Raw genomic sequence first — 20,474 nt, 5'->3', positions numbered from 1 at the left:
GGATTGGGCGTCAGAATTGGCCAAATTTGCTTCACTTTAAAGAGCAGTGCGAGGAGCGATTTAATAATAACAGAATTATGTTAGCAGTCGTTGACAAGTTCTGCCATCCTGGCTCAGTCTAATGTCAAATAAAGGGAAAACCACAACTGCCAAGAACCGTCACCACAAACGAGAATCATAGCTATATCTCAAACAAGTATTACAGTTCCCTACCGGGGGGGGGGGTCACTTTCCCGTTTTCCCTTCCGCAACGACACCTAGTTTCTCGTGGAGCTCCATTCCCGTACCTATCCTCCTCCCCGGATCTCACGATCCTAGATGCCTACATATGGGCCAAGTTGAAAGCATCAGTTTTCAAGAGGAATGACCATCCTACAAATTTTCTCGAATTACGCGAAATAACAGATTACAGATCTTTGTTCTTCAGTACAGCCATAAATCTTCAGAAACGTTATGAATAGGGCTCGGATGTTAAAGACCTAAAAATAGCCGAAAAAAGCAAGCAGATATGACGTCAAAAGTGGCAAAATATGACGTGAAAATTACAAAATATGACTCGAAAATGATTAATATAAATATGGCCATTTTTAAATAAGTCGAAACGGAAATTCCTTTGATACATATTTGTTAACTTAATTCTTACTTTCATAGTAATTTTCTGAATATACATGTTTAGAAGTTATTCACAGTCTATTGTCCTCGATTCACTTATCAAATATTTGTGAATATATACCTATAAAGCACTAACTTCGCTAAGATTATGAGATCACACAACATTTTAAAAGTCAAAACGTATTTTCTCCCTGAATTGGTGGTTTGAAATACGAGAAAACTAGAAATCAACATAATTTTAAAAACATTTTGGAATGTTTAAGCCCAGATTTCATTAATATTACGAAATGCGTTAAAGTTTGAATTGAGCACCACGAAACGAATTAAGTAGATATCTTTCAATACGTTATGCTAGGCGTCAGGGCCTATAGTGCAAACTCACGTAGGTTTTTCATTCTTCTCCGTGAGTGGAACTGAAGTGTATGACAAGATTCACCTCCGAAGCATCGGGCGCGAAAAGACCTCAGATTATCACTTGACACATTCTCGTAAGAAGAGAAGCTCCTATCTACGTCACAAGGTGTTATTGATGCATATTTAAATACCGTTAAATCACCGCTGTCGAATATGCACTCATCTTGAAATGTACTGGTACCTTCTCCTCTAAGAACTTGCACACACAACGAAAATAGTCATTTCGATTAAGCACGTTTTGAAGTTTCCGTTTTACACCGTCGCCTCCTGATTGTTGTACTGAAAGTTCAACACTTCTCACAATTTCAATACTTGCATGAATTTCTAAGCTAGCAGCTTCTAAACGAGTAATTACAGTCGATATAATTCCAAAGTTGGTCTTAATATATGCCGGACTTTCTGACAAACTCTTGGAAAACAATTCCTGCGCAATCTTGATAAAATAGGCAGAGTATTCCACTTGTATGAACTGCATATGTGATACCAAGAAGCAGTTTTATTAATACTAGTTCGCATTAGGAAAGCTGAAGATGATTTTGCACAGCTACAGCGGTCGTCAAACCGCCGAAATATGACGTTTCTACGAAAATAGCTCAAAATATGAGCTTATGACAAAAATACCCAAAATATGCATTTATATGACAAGTAAAAATCGCTTAATTGCGACGATAATCACTTGATCAGGCAAGAAAAAATAGACAAAGAAAAATATGATTTTCCTAAACATCCAAGCCCAAGTTACGAACAAACTGTGGCACGTGGTTGCACACAAACTGTACCAGCGCAATTAAATAAAATTTCAGTGTCGTTTGTTTTACCGCATACGGTGTTAAAAAATCGAGACATTTTGAGCATTTTAAGAAAATTCTCAAAAAATTCAAATTTTTTTCGGGCACCTAATCTTAAATCTTTATCGTTCGAACGCAATACTGGAACTAAATGACAGGCGTATTGTACATCAAAACCATTTTATTCCATAGAGCAAAAGATAACATTTATTTTACCCATACAGAACAACGCACATCGTTGCATATATAGCATATTAAGAGCCTTAGTGTGTGTGGATGATTGCTGCTCAGCTAATGGCTTGTAGATATTAGAATGTACGTTGTCAGGGTGACGACATTATCAGTTGTATATATGTCTTTCATGACTGGATCCCGAAGTTGGTAATATCATCGGAATCTCTAAGTAAGAGGAAGGAATGCTACCACTATACCATAGCGTTCACTGATCAACTGTAATTATCACCTATTTTATTGAGCGGACTGCCTTCTAATTTGTTGGGTACCGTCAACAGGCAATTCCTGAGTAACAATTAATTAATGTTCAGGTGAAATTTCGTCTCCTCTCCACAATAACCTCACACACCCTTATCCTTCCTGTTGGCCAGGTTACAGTCGCAGGTCATTAACATTATGATTAAACTCTGCCAAGCCCAGTGACGCACCCATGCAAGTTAGACATGGTTAATAGACCTTGAATATTGAAATAAAAGGACATAAATTTATATAAATTTGAAATTCCACGTCAACAAAGAACTAAAGGTGATTGTTTTCTGCCCATTGCTATTAAATTCCTAAGGAATCGGCTTTCCCAACAACTAAAAATGCGTTTGGATATCTAATATTCGTGTCGCAAGGCTCACTCAAGCAAATTACGGGTGGCTTGTCAATCAATTGCTGTATGGGCTCGTCCTGTTTAATCTGACGCTTCACTCTGAATATGGCTTGAGCAAGGTTGTGGCCACTCGGGTTTCACTTAACACGAGGCTGCTAAACGTGGGCGCGGCAGAATCGTCGGCCAGCCAGACAGGCGCACAGCATGGACATTAAGGTGCTTTTATTGCGTAAGTAACTCTAATAAATATGTGTCATTGTTTTCATAAGATTGTGTCGCTCATTAACAAAATTGGTTATTTTGTCCATGGGCTAGAATAATAACACTCCGACCATTTCCTAATTCAACTTTTCGCTTCTTCCACACACAATATTAGGGCGTACCTTGGTTTTGGATCCAAATAAAACTTTTCTCTGACTGATCTGAAATGTGTAGTAATGCTCCACTGAGAACTATACATGAGATGCATTACTTATTATATGTTCTTCTTCTTCTTTTGTGGCTCTACAGTCCTTGGTAAACATGGGTGTTTTCTACCATTTTCCTCCTGTTAGCCTAATCCTGTGCCATAACTTCCCAGTTCATCTATCCTATATTTCCTAAAACCTCAGTAACTCCATCTAGCCACATGGTTCGGGGTTGACCTAGTCCACTTCGTCCACCAGGATCTCCGCTTTATAAACAAGATGCAACAATAAGGTACATGCAAACTTTCTGTATACATCCTCACACGTATATGCTGTGACTGAGTGAAATTATGTACATAACAAAAGTTCCGACGTTCCACATATAGCGCAACCATTTTACAGAAAATCAATAGTATAAGAGAAAATGGAGGAAAACTGTTGTGGTTTCCCTGTTAACCCCCATTCTATTGAGTGATTTTTAAATCATATGCGTAACTGAACCTTCCCCTGTATGAGTATACTCTACATATGCAGTTTAATTGAGATATATCCAGCCGTTTCACCGTGATGATGGAACAGACGGGCGAACAGATAGACGGGCAAGTTGATTCGAAATCTAAAAACCTCTGATCCGGTCTTGAGTTGACCTAAACCGGATACATATCTGAAAAATTGGCAAAGTAAATGAAATTACAGACAGCGGACCCCCTAAAACCTTATAAGCATGGACACGTTTTTAAGTGCAGACGTTCATTTCGTGATTTACTGCTTTTAAACAGTACCCTTCGTCATCTCAGCAAACGGATTCCGCCATCAGATGCCTCTTTTAGTATTATACATAGTTGGTCCTATTACATTTTCTCGTATCTCCTATATTTATGGATTAGACTGAGTTAGAAACATCAAATAGTGTGAAATTTGGGTATAGTTTTCACACATTACTTTATTTTTTTTTGGATACTTATGTGGCAGCTGGAATCATAAAATTCCGCTAACATAATATGACCATAAGTAGTGTCAATGTGAGTACCGAATTTGATGATTCTATCTCTCCTATAATTCTACAAAATGATAAGATATACGCGTAAAAAGTACAAAATTAACATAAAATTGAGAAATGCGACTCTATCTAACGTATAAGGAATCGAGATACGACAATATGTCATAGGACCAAAGTTGTAGATCTCTCCAAATTGAAATGCGATTATGCTTTCTGTTCTGTGATACGACTTACATTTAGCCACCAATTATCCTGAAACGAAGGTCTGTACCGTCATTGAAATTGCCTGCATACTTCAATACGTTCCGGGGCCAAAATGTTATACATTTGAAGAGCTTGGAATTTTTCCTCAAAGGAAAGAGTGTCCAGGTGTCTGAATTTGCACTCGTATATATACGGAGTACTTAAGGAATAAAGTATTACAGTTAAGCAAATTGAAATTAATAGAAAATAGGATTATAACTGAGGACAGACGGATAAGGCAATGTAAAGATCAATTGGATGCATTGGAAAATCAGGTGTCCCTTAATAAATTATGATGGGATGAGTTAAGGTTATAAGAAAGCGGTAAGAGAGGAGAAATTTAGGCACAGGGATTCTTAGGTAAACAGACAAGAAGATGGCTTATGGTGTTATTACTTAAGCTATTGGATAACGGTTATAACCTCCAACGATATTCTGCCAATATTCCGCAGATTGGCCGATTAACGTCTCTCTTACTTTCTACCAAAGGAACAACAACAAGTTTACAGGAATGTTGGCGAAAATGGTATTACGTTGGTTCCCTGCTGGCAAGCAGCAGAGAAGTTGCCATGGTAACTGGTAGGTTCATTGTCGGTCTGTCGGCCACTCAATGCAGAGCATGATACCCGCAGAAAGTAGTAATTTTCTCTGTCATTTGAAGAGTAAGGTAAATTATGAACATAAAAGTTGTTTAAAATGAAGGGCATTCCGCATGTAGCGCATGGATTTGACAGAAAATCAATAGTATAAGAGAAAATGGAAGGACACTGTTGTGGTTTCCCTATAAACCTCATTCGATTGAGTGATTTTTAAATCATATGCATACCTAAACCTTCCTCAGGATGAGTCTACTCTGTATATGAAATTTGGTCGAGATCTGTTCAGTCCTTTTGCCGTGATGGTCGAAGAGACGGACAAACAGACACTAAAGCTAAAAACCCACTGATACGGTCTTGAGTTGACCTACATCGGATAAATATCTTAACAATTTTTAAAACAAACGAAATTAGAGATAGCGGAACCCCTAAAACTTTATTTATATAGGTAATGAAGAAAAACACCTTTTTTTTACCACAGCAGTCATTGGTATGGTTATAACATTATTTTCAACAATAGCATATTCCGAAATACTTTTCCTTTTCTCAGACAACTAACTGCTACCCTTCTCGGTCACAGTTCGCTTGTGACCGAAGCTCTCTCATTACAGCAGGCATCTTACCCAAAAACATACCCAGCGGCAACGTTTGGAGACCATGTTCTTTAAACGTCTGCTCTACGATCACACGGCGATTGTGACCGGGACCTGATATATGGGCTACGCTCTACTCTGAAGCCAGATTTCGCAGTTTAGAAGTACCGGTAATAGTCACGTGCCTTACGAGCTCAAAACCTGTATCTTCCCGTGTACAATGTATTGAGAAGTACCAATTAAAATATGAATGCTTATTGAGAGCGCACGTGATCCTGTACAGCCGCGACTGACTCATAAGAAATACACAGGAACAAAACGTACAAGTGTGCTATATGCCGTCCTTTATCATTGATACATGAATCAACCCAACGTCGCACGGATACGTCAGCTCATATGGGATTCAATTAATTTTGTTGGGTAAAAAAGAAAATGTGTTTCTACAGATCATTCACATGCCGACATCGCACGACATGGAGTTTCAAATTGTCTTCTTTCCGCGCTTGAAAAATTCAACTACCTCTACCGGGTTTGAACTCTCGTTATATTCGAAAAAGGGAAGGAGATTTGAGGAAAACCTTCTTCATTTCCAACCCTCGTAAAGACATTTTTGATCTGACATCAATGTGCTTTGTCTCACCAACTGAGTATTCAACGGGACTGACGAATAACTTTTGTGTAACTTCAATATTTCCAAAATACAATTTACAGGAGGGGCACGATACACAAACTTCGTATTCGTATTTTGTATTCAAGGTGTGAGTTATTGCAAGCTGTGTCCAGAACAGCCTCCTCATTCTCAACAGACTTAGCATTTTTTTCTCAGACAGGTGATATGGTCTGAAGTACTTCGTATTTTTTCTTCAGTGTGTGGGTTATTGCAAGCTGTGTTTAGAACAGCCTCTTCATTAAGGTAGAGTTTGAGGGATGTTCCACCATTCAAGACATTGTAAAATATATTAAATTTATTGGGCGAAGACCAGCTTCGACTTCCTTGGAGCCATCATCAGTTCTTGTTGAATATCAAATCAAGGGGAATGTGATAACAATCATCATTAGGGTTGCCTACATACAGCTCGATTGGTTGACATAGGACATCATAATAATCAATTATATAACCTACGATAGCCTCTTCATTGTCAACAGACTTAACGTCTTTTTCTCAGACAGGTGATATCGTATGAAGTACTACGTATTCGTATTTTGTTTTCAGTGTGTGGGTTATTGCAAGCTGTGTCCAGAACAGACTTAACGTCTTTTCTCGGACAGATGATATCGTCTGAAGTACTCCTATAGTTCATAAACGTCTTTCAGTACTGCATAAGGTCTTTGAAGTCGGATATCGCCTCTATGAAATCTTTCTTGATACAGACGTAGTGCCTGCAACGAATTTTTTCTCACTTCCCCATAGATAAGGAGCATGTCAACGTATTCGACCATAAAATACATGGCGAATGACCATTCCGCCCCGGCAGTGTGTTCAGTGTAGAAAAACAAGAACATTACTGCTTGTTGTAACACACACTGATCTGTGTTTAACCCTCTACCCGAAAGACTTCTCTGAATAACACTTTTAGTAAGATCGGTCTCAAAACACATTTTGCAATAAATTAGTACACTCTAAATACATTAACTAATACACAAAATTTTCAGAATTAAAAATTGAAGTTCGAGACTACACAAGGCCGAGAGGCTAGGCACGCTTCGAATAATATTGTGTGCAGGTAATTTTCTAGTTAGAATTTTCGGCTGGCTGTACCAAACAATTTTTTTTTTTTTATCAGGGTGCACATCATTACTTAGGGGATTGTCAGGTGGAGCGGTTCTAGTTGTCTTCTTCTAACAAGTTGGTATCTGAATCACACCAGTGTTACTGATTATAAAATCTGGCTCTTGGTCAGAATAATCCACCTTCATCTTTGACCTTCCACCTCACTTCCACGTGATCGATATCTTCTTCCAAACATTCTTCCAATCTCGCGCGAAAATCAACACCGTTTGGTGTCGCCGTTGCAGTACGGCGAGATACATTTTTCCATGTCTGCGAAATATAATAAACACCGATTACCTATGAGAAGAGACAAAACGCTGGTTAATAGAGCAAACGCCTGAAAAGCCATACATCTAATTTTGGATCTGATTTTTGATATGCTCTATTGGTGGAAAAATATCTAATTCCCTGCATGGGAACTTAGAATTTCCATTCGGAATTGCTAGGCGGGCATTAATTCCATTGTGGAGTTTTACCTCCCGTATGCAGTTATCAGATTGTGCCTCTTAAATAGGCTTCTGATAAGTTTACCTGCATACACCCACAGCGTCAGTGGGTAGGGTCTGACACATCCCACTCTGAGGAGTCTAGTGTCAGACCTAAGACGAAACGCTGGTTAATAGAGCAAACGCCTGAAAAGCCACACATCTAATTTTGTATCTGATATGAGATTGAACTGACAACTATATTGTAATTGATAAGCACTACGTTGTACGACATAGCGGTCTGTAAGACGGAGAAGCTTAGCGCAGAAGGCCACACATGACAAATAACGCCGATAACATTGCACTTAATAGTTTTGAGACCACAACCATGCTATAGCTTATTAGACGGAAGATCAAGGAAGGAGGAATATGTTCGTCATTGTTGCCAATATCGGAGAAATAAAATAACGTAGCGGGTTTTTTGTATGATGTAGGATTCTAACTATCAATACTACGTTCCCTTAATTGGTAGATAGGTTTTCCCACATGCGCCACGCCACAGCTGTGAGTGAGACTTGTATTAAGAATCCCTTAAGCCGGGTCCACACTTGTATCGGATCAGCGTATCTGTATCATGATCGGTCTTCTGAAAACAGAGTTCTGTATCAAGATCCTGTATCAAGTATGATACAATGATGGGATCGGGCATGTACCCACTCAGAGTCAATCTTACGCCTTCGCATCAAAGGGAAGATATGTGATTACAGATACGGGCAGTGTGGACGGAGCGTTTCCCCGATCAGCACTCCGTATCTTCGCCTCGTGTGCTGTGCATGCTCAGAGCCCCCGTCACTCTTCTCTTCACCGGTACCCTCTTCACCATCCTTCCGACTTAGTTTAGTTTTGCACCATCTTCCGTTTGGGGATCTTCCGATTTGAAGAAAAATGGATTCGGAGTGGACCATGGGAAAAATTCAGAAGTTGATAAGTTATCAACAAAAGACGGTTTCGTGGGATCCAAAGTATCCACACCATTGTAATCGGTAGAAAAAGAATGATGCATGGGAGGAAACCGCAATGACGCCAGAAGCCCTATCGAAACGTGCAAAAGAAAAATGAAGTATATATCTGATCGCGGCTTTTAGAAGAGCAGGCAGCAACCGGACAGCCTTTATCACTATATCGGAGCCAACACGCAACTGATGATACAAGGCCGATGGGTGGAAAACTGACAGATACGCATGGATGATACAGATCGGGTAGCCTTGTGACAAGACGGCTGTATCATGGTCGCGTATCGATTCTTGATGCAGATACGCTGATCTGATACAAGGTTTAGGGTATGTTACTCCTCCAGTTCTTTGTTTCGTGCGCTCTCCACCTCACTGTATCGTAGTTTGAAGCGTTATTTTCGCATTTTGCTATACCTTGGAACATGGCACAACATCACATAGTTGCATGGCGGACTGATGTACGACAAATGGTGGAAATGATGTTATAGTTTTTTGGAAGATGTATACCCCCATGGCGGGAACAATAAGCCTAATAGGGTTCAGAATCGTTTTCAGCCCTGTCTAGGAAGCCAAGAATAACGGACGAGAAGACTCGTCGTGCTAAGCATACGACACCTCATAATCTGCAGGCCTTTGGACTGAGCAGCAGTCGCTTGGTAGAACATGACCCTTCGGAGCTCTTGTGCCGGGGGTTTGGTTTGGTAGAATTGTTTGCAGAATGCGCTTTATTACCGCATTAGTACCATACAAAAACATGTGTTCTTGACATGATCATGAAAATTACTAATATTTGAAATGTAGATCGCGTATAGTAAAGGGACGCGATTAGCTCAGTGACTTATATGATGGCTTTCCATATGGTCGGGCAGTTGCAGATCCTGAATTGGAAATTCTATCTGAAAATTACTGGGGGTAATATAGCCATCCTACATTAAACAGACTGTCAAACTACAAAACGAGCTGAGGTAGTTCCAGAGACACGAGAAATACCGGTAGAAAGCTTCATAATAAAAGACTGTAACACTTAAATATGCACTAACCGTCAAAACATTCGTAAAAATGTACTTGTACCAACAAATTAAGTCTGTAGTGCGAGCATGCAGGTGTAAAAATTTAAAAGGTGTACTGAATCGTTACAAATATAGAAAGACGTATACAGGAATCGGGAATTTTCCAGATATTCTAAAGAAATAAACACAGGAAGTTTCCATGATGTAATGAATATATCTCTACCGGGCGAGTTAGCCGTGCAATTAGGGGCGCGCAGCTGTGAGCTTGCATCCGGAAGATAGTGGGTTCGAACCCCACTGTCGGCAGCCCTGAAGATTGTTTTCCGTGATTTTCCAGTTTCACACCAGGCTGTACCTTAATTAAGGCCACGGCCGCTTCCTTCTCACTCCCAGGCCTTACCTGTCCCATCGTCGCCACAAGACCTATCTGTGTCGGAACGACGTAAAGCCAATTGCAAATATATATATATATATATATATATATATATATATATCTTGCATATACAAACAAACTGATTATGCACAACCCGTAAACATCCTTAAAATTATTAAAACGTATTTTGATTTGTCCTATTACTTTGATTCTAAACTGTAAACTATTTAGTAGTCATGAAGAACCCAGGCTGACGATACTGTGAAAAAATATATATTTTTCGTATCACCTCAGAAATTCATTACGTATTTCACAGATTGGAGTACTATTATGAATGCTAATATCATCCATCGTCCCAATATGGCCTCAAAGCATGTATTAAGAATCGAATTAAGAGTTATTTCCGTCTTAACTTTCTGGTCTAATTACTTTCCTTATTGGTCGCGTGCGTCTTTCTCGTATATTAAGAGGCTATTTTTTTCACCTCCTTTTACCGCTTTCGAGATGACTGCTAGAGGTGCCGACAACCCGTTTCTATTGGCAGGTAGCCACTGATGACTGGGTATGACTTGTAGAGGATTCTTTAATGTACCTGAATGGCAGGATGTCATAAAAATAGTGCATACTGTCTTAGGTCCTGGTATTGCAAAACCAGTTGACATATTATATATTAGAATTTAAAAATGCTGGCGGTTCTCTTTCTTCTTTGGGATATATAAATCTCATTCCTTCTTTCCAAAGGGTCATAACTTGTGAGACGTGAAGTCGACCACATGGCCTCCTCTTTATTGTGACATGTTTTACTTGCACTGAGTTCTTCTCTTACGTTATTCCTGCCGAGTTTTCGTGGGTCAATTATTATTATTAATGCTAGATCTCACAGTAGTTGGTTTTGTGGCCTGGGGAAATAAATATTTTCTCGTACCTTGTAGTTTTGCCTTTCTTCTTCCTTAATTCTTCGATGGTTGAAATTCTTTGTCCCCGTATCTCACTTAAAGTGATACTAAATTTATAATGGGTAATTTATTTACTTATTTAAATAATTTATTTAGAGATAATCCACCTGATAGCCGCACCTATCAGGTAATCGAAAGAACGACCTCCTAATCAGTTCATATGAAAAATATTCATTTTATACGAAATTTGGATTAAGCAAGGCTTGAGACACAACTCAGTTTTAAAATTGCCATCCATCAGGCGGATTGTCTTTTCCAGATTTTATTTGAAAGAGAAAATCAAACGCATGCTACTTCATGTCAGGGAGTGCAAATGGTGTGTAACAATCTCCAATGAATTTTTCAAAGCTATGGTCTGGATAATGGTGTCCGGGATTTTATTTACAATTAAGAAGTTCAGCGGCTCCTTAGGAATTGTCCCTCTAGCGCCAATGACCTCCCATTTTATAATTTCATACTTCTTTCTGAGATCCTCAGTGCATTGTTCATATATGGCCATTTTCTCCTCACACACTAATGTTCACTTCCCTCGAATCTTACAGGGGTATCAGTCACCATACCCGTACCTTTCGCCCGGTCGATGACAACAATATCAGCTCGTCTTGTGGATCCTTTTGTGGAAAGACATTCTACATCTTCATTGAACTACAAGTGTTGTTTACGGGGGCTTCCAGCAATCACTGTGCGAACCGTATTGTGCCGATTGGTTTCTATCAGCTCTCCCTTTCGGAAGAAACCTAATATATGAGGTAAAGTTTCGAACTCGTGACATCTTCAGCAACGGGATGTATTAAGGCTCCTTCCAGGAAGAGATCTAACTGGGATGACATTACAGTTAATTTTAATTGCTTCTCTCCATTTTCTGCATGACATAGCTCTCTTATTACTGATTCAAGCGTTTCCTTTCCTCCAGCGAGAAAAGAATATCACTCCCTTACACACTATGGGATTTCTTTACCGGACTTAGAGTGTGCAAATTTTCCAGGCGTTGCCATTGAGGTAGGCTACCTCATTGATGGCGTGTTGGGTATGGAGCTGCTGCTGCGGCTGCTTCGCATAATAATAATAATAATAATAATAATAATAATAATAATAATAATAATAATAATAATAATAATAATAATAATAATAATGTCCGGCTCCATGGCTAAATGGTTAGCGTGCTGGCCTTTGGTCACAGGGGTCCCGGGTTTGATTCCTGGCAGGGTCATGAATTTTAACTATCTTTGGTTAATTTCCCTGGCACGGGGCTGGGTGAATGTGTTGTCTTCATCATCATTTCATCCTCATCACGATGCGCAGGTCGCCTATGGGCGTAATAAGGACCTGCACGTGGCGAGCCGAACCCGTCCTGGGATATCCCGGCACTAAAAGCCATACGCCATTTCATTTTTCATAATAATAATAATAATAATAATAATAATAATAATAATAATAATAATAAGACGAAGAAGAAGAATCGTATGATCTTAGCTACCGTGAGCAGACTTTTGGACCTGACTCCATCTAAGCTGCATGTGTGTCAATTTCGGCGTTCCGTTTTACTCTACCAGATGGCAGAATGAACTATGGCTGAATTTTATATATCAACACCGTAAGACATGGAGCTCTTCCTGCCCTTCAAAAATCCTCCCCCATGAATGAACCCATGATCTTGGGACCCGAAGGCCGATATTCTACAACTGACCATTAGTGGGAGCTAACACAAAAGTGACGAGGTGAGACCAATATTTGTAATGCTATTCCTTATGAAAACACTCCTCGGGATGAATGCTGTGAAAGTATCGTTCTTACATTCCGTTAATATTATTGTCTTATATTATATTAGTGTTAATAATGTCTTATATTATAATAACGCACCAAGCGAATGATATTAGTAATTCAATTAACAAAGACAGTTTGGGTCACATAGCTATCAGCTTGATCAGGAGCTAATGGGTTCAAACCCCACTGTCGGCAGCCCTGAAGATGGCTTTCCGTGGTTTCTTACTTTCACACCAGGCAAATGCTGGTGCTGTACTCTTCTACGTTTCCACTTCTTCTCGGTTGCAATTGAGCATCGTCTTTAATATACCGGGTGGTCCACCAGCCCCTTGCGATCCTGTTTTATGCATCCCTTCACATTTATCACAATAAATTATGAAGGGCATCGGTCCCTCTCCCTAAACCAGGGATATATCGAGATGTGTGTTCACGGGCTAGAAGACAGCAGGAACCGTGAGCGACACTATTAATTTATTATGGGTACCTCGAATGAACCCGTAAAACGAGTACAGATACGCAGAAGGTGGACGCACAGACCGTGAGCACGGTACTGTATGGGCGGAGACGTGGGCGCCGCGCGCCGTAGGACAAGTGTCGCAGTAGCTCACATGGCTACCACGCGGTAGGATGTGTGATAGTTGACAGTGATCGAGGGTTAGAACGTTCAAGACCCATGCAAGTATTTTTTTTTTCTAAGGCAGTTGCCTGAGATGTGGCATGGTTGTATAATTCATACCGGTATTTTTCACAGAATGATTTGTTTATTTGGCCCTGAAAAGGGCCTTTGGTATGGAGCTGGGTTGATAGAGGCTTGGAAACATGTAGCAGGATTTCAGTTATCCACGTCGTTTAACACGGCACCTGCTCGAACTGACGACCTCCGTGGTCGATACAGAGCTGCGCGCGATGTTGTAAGAACCGTTGCAACATCTCTGATGAAACAGAACGGCATGTCTCGGTGACGAGCTGTCTAAGGTGACAAGGACTGGCTGGCTTCTGTGCATACACCAGTCGTTTTACATGGCCCCACAGATAAAAATCGAGGGGCGTAAGATCGGGCGATCTGGCGGACCAGGGGACAGGTCCTCCCTTTCTTATCCATTTACCAGGATACGTCGCATGGAGATAGTTCCGGACGACCACCGCCGCGTGCAGCGGAGCTCCGTCATGTTGAAACCACATCCTTCAGCGGTCAAGGAGTGGCACAAGTTCTAAAAATGGTGGTAGTTCTTTTTGGGGGAACCGCAGATAGCGTTGGCCGATAAGGTGATCACCCATGATTCCACACCATATATTCATGCCCCACTGTACCTGAAAAGCTGTCTGTCACACCCAATGAGGATTACCCACACTCCAGCAATGCATATTATGGCGATTAACGGTTCCATTGTCGCTAGGAAAGCAGGATTAGTATCCAAATACTGTAGGATCGATTGACAGAACGTCACCCGGGCATCGAAATTATGACCATGGAGCTCGTGGTGTAAGTGCAGATGACACGGGTGAAAGCGGTGGGTATGCAATATCCGCATAACAGACGCTTGGCTCATGTTAGTCTCCTGTGCAATTGCCCGCGTGCTAGTATGAGAGTTACGCCGGATAGCGTCCAACACGACCTCTTCATTGTCAAAAGACGTCACGGGGTGATCTCAAAGAGGCCGTGTCCTTCCCAGGGATGCAGTATCCCGCAGGCAACTTTCCACACTCCTAAATATCGTGCCCGTCTGTTGTCGTCTATCCGGATAGCGTTCTTGGTATAGGCGTTCTGTCTAGGTTCTCCATAGATAAGTAACATATCCACATACTCGTCGCTGGAATGCATCTCGAGGCAGTGAATAAACTTTGTTTTGTGAATTGCTTCGAAGGAGGGCAGTTCGCGCAAATTCTCAAACAATTCACATTTTTCGCGCACCTAATCATAAATCTTTATCGTTCGAACGCAGTACTGGAACGAAATGGCAGACGTATTCTACATTAAAACCATTTTATTCCATAGAACAGAAGATAAAATTTATTTTACCCGTATAGAACAACGCACATATTTTGCATATATAGCATATTAAGAGCCTTAGTTTGTGGGATGATTGCTGCTCAGCTAAATGGCCTGCAGATATTGGGATCTAAGTTGTCAGGGTGACGCCATTATCAGCTGTATACTTGTCTTTCCTGACTGGATCCCGAAGTTGGTAATCGCATCAGACTCTCTGAGTAAGAGAGGGGAGTGCTGCCACTATACCATAGGGTTCACTGATCAACTGTACTTATCTCCTGTTATGTTGAGCGGACTGCCTTCTAATTGGTTGGGTACCGTCAACAGGTAATTCCTGAGCAACAATTAATTAATGTTCAGTTGAAATTTCTTCTCCTCTCCACAATAACCTATCATACCCTTATCCTTCCTGTTGGCCAGGTTACAGTCGCAGGTCATTAACATTACTTACCAGCCCTCGCATGTTGCTATCGTTCCAATGGGGCATACTTTTCCCTACCTGTCGTCTACAAATCTCGGAACATGTACGACGTAGCTAATTGGCCACAGACCATCCTCTCCTCATCCTCGTCCAACCCAGCACTACACCCAAAGCATCGATTTGTACGCACTTTTACAGGGTCAAATAAACATATCAGTCCTTGGAAGCTATCAATTATGCAACCTTACCACATCTCAGACAACTGGATGTTAAAAAAAATTGTTATGAGGCATTCGAACCTCCTACCTCGAGCACTGCCCACTATCATATATCTCCCCGCCCGCTTGCCATGAGAGCTACTGAGACACTTTACGTACGGCGCCCAATACCCAGCCTATACAGTACCATACGTCCACCTCCTGTTTTAAAGTACCTGCTGTTATATAAATCGTACAACTACTGAATTATAAGAGGACTTCACCGTCGTGTTCACAATATCATGTTTATTATTATCAACAACACACATACCTCACAGAGTAAAAGAGGCAACTATACAAATACAAAGACTACATAGATATTTCGATGTTGACGTAACCAATGTCAATCCGCGACATCCTCCCCACCCTGGTCTATCTCCAAAGCGATGACCAGCTGCACTGGCCGAGTAATGAGCGTGCTGTCAGGCTGCCGCAGAAAGACCGTTCTTGCATGTCCGTCTCTTCCTGGGCGCATCTCTTCTATCCTCGCTTTCTTCCACTTCTTCGTTAAGGAACGCCATTAGTCGGGTAGTGTCCCCTTCTTGTATGCCTGGTTTTTAAGCGTGGACGAGCCACCGGTGACAGATGTCCTCTGGAAAGGCTCGTAATAGTTTGGGTGCTAAAATTCGACCATATGCGTCGACGTCTTCCCCTAGTGCTCTCAATGCTTATATTCGGCGATGGCATTCAATGTAGGTCGTGTTTAATACTTTGGGGGCCTCCGAAACTGCAACTTCGAGATTTTACAAGTAATCGAGGTGAGACTGAATAATCCTGTTCTTATCACCATATCGTGCCATCAGAATTTGTTTAGTTTGTTCGTATGTGTCTGCCGTTATAGATATACAGTCTACAAGACGCCTTGGTTCTCCCTCTAAGTACCCACGGAGAAACACGTGTTTGTTTACGACGGACACCGTCGAATTTTTGCCAATGGAGGACTCGAACTGCTCCCAGAATCCCGGCCATTCTTCTACGTTCCCTGAGAATGACTGCAGTTTAATGGTAGGAAGCTTTATCTCCGCTGTAGTCGTGGGTTGATCAAGGACACACGGATACGTTGTGGTAGAGTCGGCCTCATTCCTCGCGCTTTTCTGTTGTATGAGGCCCGTGGCCTTTCTAATCGCCCGTTTGGAGTTGTCCAGATATTCTTCACAGGCTGCCACGTCGTCTTCGTACTCCGCGTCATCGAGTAGATCTTGGATACTGTCATCTAACGTATTTAAGGACGCTAACGTTTCCTGTAGACGCTCGCGGATATGCTCTATTTCATCTATGTCCGTGGATTGATTGAACGAATGAATCTGATTAATAAAACGCGTAGTGTTCGAACGTTGAGTTACTCGTCTACGTTTCAATTTCGTGAGCTGATTCGCTATACTGCCTTCCATAATGTCTCCTGCTAGTAAATTAATTCTTCATTGATCTGAATACTATTACTCCTTGAGATATTCAGACAACAAATAAACATGTGAAATGATTGCGCGGCTCAACGTTACGTCATATACTATTGTCAATGAATGGTTGGCAGAGATGTCTTATTAAAAGTTAAAGATCATAGCTTAGTTACTCCCTTTTTACAACAGACGGCGCTAGTGTTCTACTCGAGTGTTGCATGCATAGATCTCATTGGAATGGAAGCCATTACGGATATTTTGACGTAGGTGGGGTTATATATTTCTTGTTACGAGTAATATTTAAATTCCTTCGAACTTCTATGCATTAAATGTTCAGAAAAAATTACCAATCTACGGTCAACACTACGTATACTGTAATTGTGTTTCGTCTTATCTGTTGGTTTGAAGTTGTAGCTAGTTCTGCGTTGGTGATCCTTTCTTCTCCTCAGAGATGCGTAGATATGTCGAGATTTAAGTCGCTCAACATCCGTGTCCGTGGTGTGAAAATCCTCTTCTGTTGTCTCGTGTCGCGTTGAACTCGTAATATTCCCGGAGGTTTCGGCACCAAAATTTGTTATATAAATCGTACAACTACTGAATTATAAGAGGACTTCACCGTCGTGTTCACAATATCACGTTTATTATTATCAACAGCACACATACCTCACAGAGTAAAAGAGGCAACTATACAAATACAAAGAATACATAGATATTTCGATGTTGACGTAATCAATGTCAATCCGCGACACCTGTTCTGCGTATCTGTACTCGTTTTATGGGTTCATTTAAGGTACCCATAATGAATTAATAGTGGCGCTCACGATTTCTGCCGTCTTCTAGCCCGTAAACACACATCTCGTTATATTACCCCGGTTTAGGGAGAGGGACCGATGTCTTTCAGAATTGTAGTAAATGTGAAGAGAAGCATAAAACAGGATAGCAAAGGGGCTGGCGGACCACCCGGTATGTAGGTCACGTACTATAAATGTAGACTTTCTGTTTTATCACCCTTCAGGATAACCCAATAAATGCACACACACGCACACACATATACTCACACAATTCTATTCAGCCAAGAATGACCACACTTACTAATGCCTGCTATTCACAAGTCTCTGTTCTCTTCACACAGCGCGTGGTCCGGCTTGTTTGTATTACCTGGGAGACGGTAATCTTGACTGACAGGGCTTTCAGTTGCTCTTACAAGTCAAGTCACTCCACACAGCAACTGCGTGCAGACAGCTAAGTTTGAACACGGAGTTACGGGCCACACAACACATTACGAGTGTTCCTTGGTTCCACTCCAGGAACAGTCCAGTAATTCACACAGTCAAACACAGCTAGCAACTAAACTGTGATAGCTCAACAGTCTTAAACAGCAGGACACTACTCCTCCCAACAACGCCCATTAACACTGTTCCAATTACATTCACGATAGCTGCTCTAATTGCTGTCTCTACGACAGTCCTCTGCCCACAGAAGTACACACACACACAGTATTCTAAGGCAGTACACACATTATTTCATTCCGCATGCGACGATCATCGTTCTCCGATAGGACTCCGACGGCAGCCAACAGCCGTCCCAGTTCAGCTACTCACTCGACACTCCGACGCAACAACAACAACAACAACAACTCTTCCTTCAGACTCCAGTGGAATATTAGCGACAGCCAACACCTTAGCCCAGCCACCAAACCTCAACACACCGAGTCCAACTCCGATCCCAACACTGAGTCCAACACTAACTGACCGTTCGCGGCTATCCTCCTATCTATAGCTCGGGTGATGTGTACCGGACCAAGCTACGCATTTAAATTCATGAACGAAGTTCCTTCATATTCCTAACGATTCCTGTATTCAATATTCAAATAGGCCTTCACACCCAAACGACACATTTTAACTAACCAAGAGAATGTACTTTAGAACACTCTATTAAACCTTCCGTGATGGCTAATTTACGCGATGCTGAAATCTAACTGGTCCAAATTACGACACTCACAAAAAAGGTCCCACTCAAATTTATAAATGAAAAGACATGCGCTAACAAAAAGCATTTATATTACTAATGTATCTACAATATTAACACCGCGTTGATCACTTTTATAAGACATGGTGGATATTCATCTGACCTCCATCGGTGGTAAAATCTGGGCCGGCAAGGATCCAGTTAAAATGCTTAACAACGTATCACGCATTTAAGAATGACAGATGGCTCCACAGTTCACTGGGCTGTTGAGGTCTCCAGTGTCCAAATGTCCTCGTCCTTCCTCGTACTGATGGTGATGGAAAAGCTATAAAAGTAGGTAATCACACTTTACCGATCGTATCCCGAATGTCATACTTCAAACTCGCGCACTCTTAAAGTATACTACTGAGTTCCATCGAAGTATTACTGCCTCCTACTAATAATCACTGGGCTCATAATGTTAGTACGGCGTTCAAGCTATGGTCCTTAACTCGCCCCTGAAATTCACCTTTAAAGTGATATTGTTCGGAGGAACTACGACATGTAGGTAGAATTCGCGTAGAAAGTTTACAGTGCATTATCCTCACTCCCAATAACGGTAGCATCCACAATGTTTGTGTAATCCTTTCTACTCCAAATTACAAAGTTTTCCCTGTCCACAACGAGGAGAACGTCACCTCTGGCTATTCGGCGATACGAGGATACAATCGATGCTTAAGCCTGGCGAGGCTTCCTTGTAAGCGATTATCAAAGACATGGCGACGTGAATCAAACCTACTGTACATTCATAAGTGTTATTCTGCCGTGAGGGGTTGTAAATTCTGGCGTATCGCACTAGTTACACATCTTAATCAATACTTTTAGTCGTTCTTAAGAATCGTTTGCTGGTTTCCGGTGTATTAATTTCGTTAGTTTAGTGTCAGACACGCCGTACGAGTGAAATATGTGGTTCCCCAAGATACAGCCATTATCCTTTTGTGTTTGGTGACCTACTTAAGTTCATCCGTCCCAACCGTCGCCTGAATTTTACGGAAATACATAATTACCACTTATTATGGCGTTACTATTCACAATTTATTTTGTTCTCAGAAGATTGGACTTCTATTCCCAGTACAGTAATTAACTTATGTCTCGAAGATATCATAAATTTCCTGCTTCATTCTCATGTTTGTAAACCCGTGATGTTGCCGGCGTGTTGGCATGAACGAATGCCGCTCTTCTGTTATCTGACGATGACGGAAATTTGAAAATTTAAAAGGGTGTTCTTTCTCACTCATGCGTTGTTCACTGGCTCTCTCTCACCTAGATTTCCCATTGTCCCCGGCTGTGGAAATTAACCTTCCGTTCGTAATTATGTGTTGCATATATGATGCGTAGCTGCCGTGGTTACACGGTCTTGGAATAATTGCCAATAGGGTAAAATATTCCTCGTTCAGTCTTCGCTGCTAACATGATGTTCGGATGAAAAATTTTCAAATGTTCCAAAAATATGATAAGTCATGTTCACCATTGGACTATGTATCATAGAGATATCTCAGCCAAGAGGAAGACTTGAAGAGCTCAGAGCTGAAGACATTGTTCTTCAAATTTCAGTATGTAAACATTTCGTCATTAAGAGAGCCGATGGTGATCATATAGCATCAT

The sequence above is a fragment of the Anabrus simplex genome, chromosome 3 (assembly GCF_040414725.1).
Source record: "Anabrus simplex isolate iqAnaSimp1 chromosome 3, ASM4041472v1, whole genome shotgun sequence".
Lineage (NCBI taxonomy): Eukaryota > Metazoa > Arthropoda > Insecta > Orthoptera > Tettigoniidae > Anabrus > Anabrus simplex.
Note: the sequence above shows the minus strand (reverse complement) of the source record.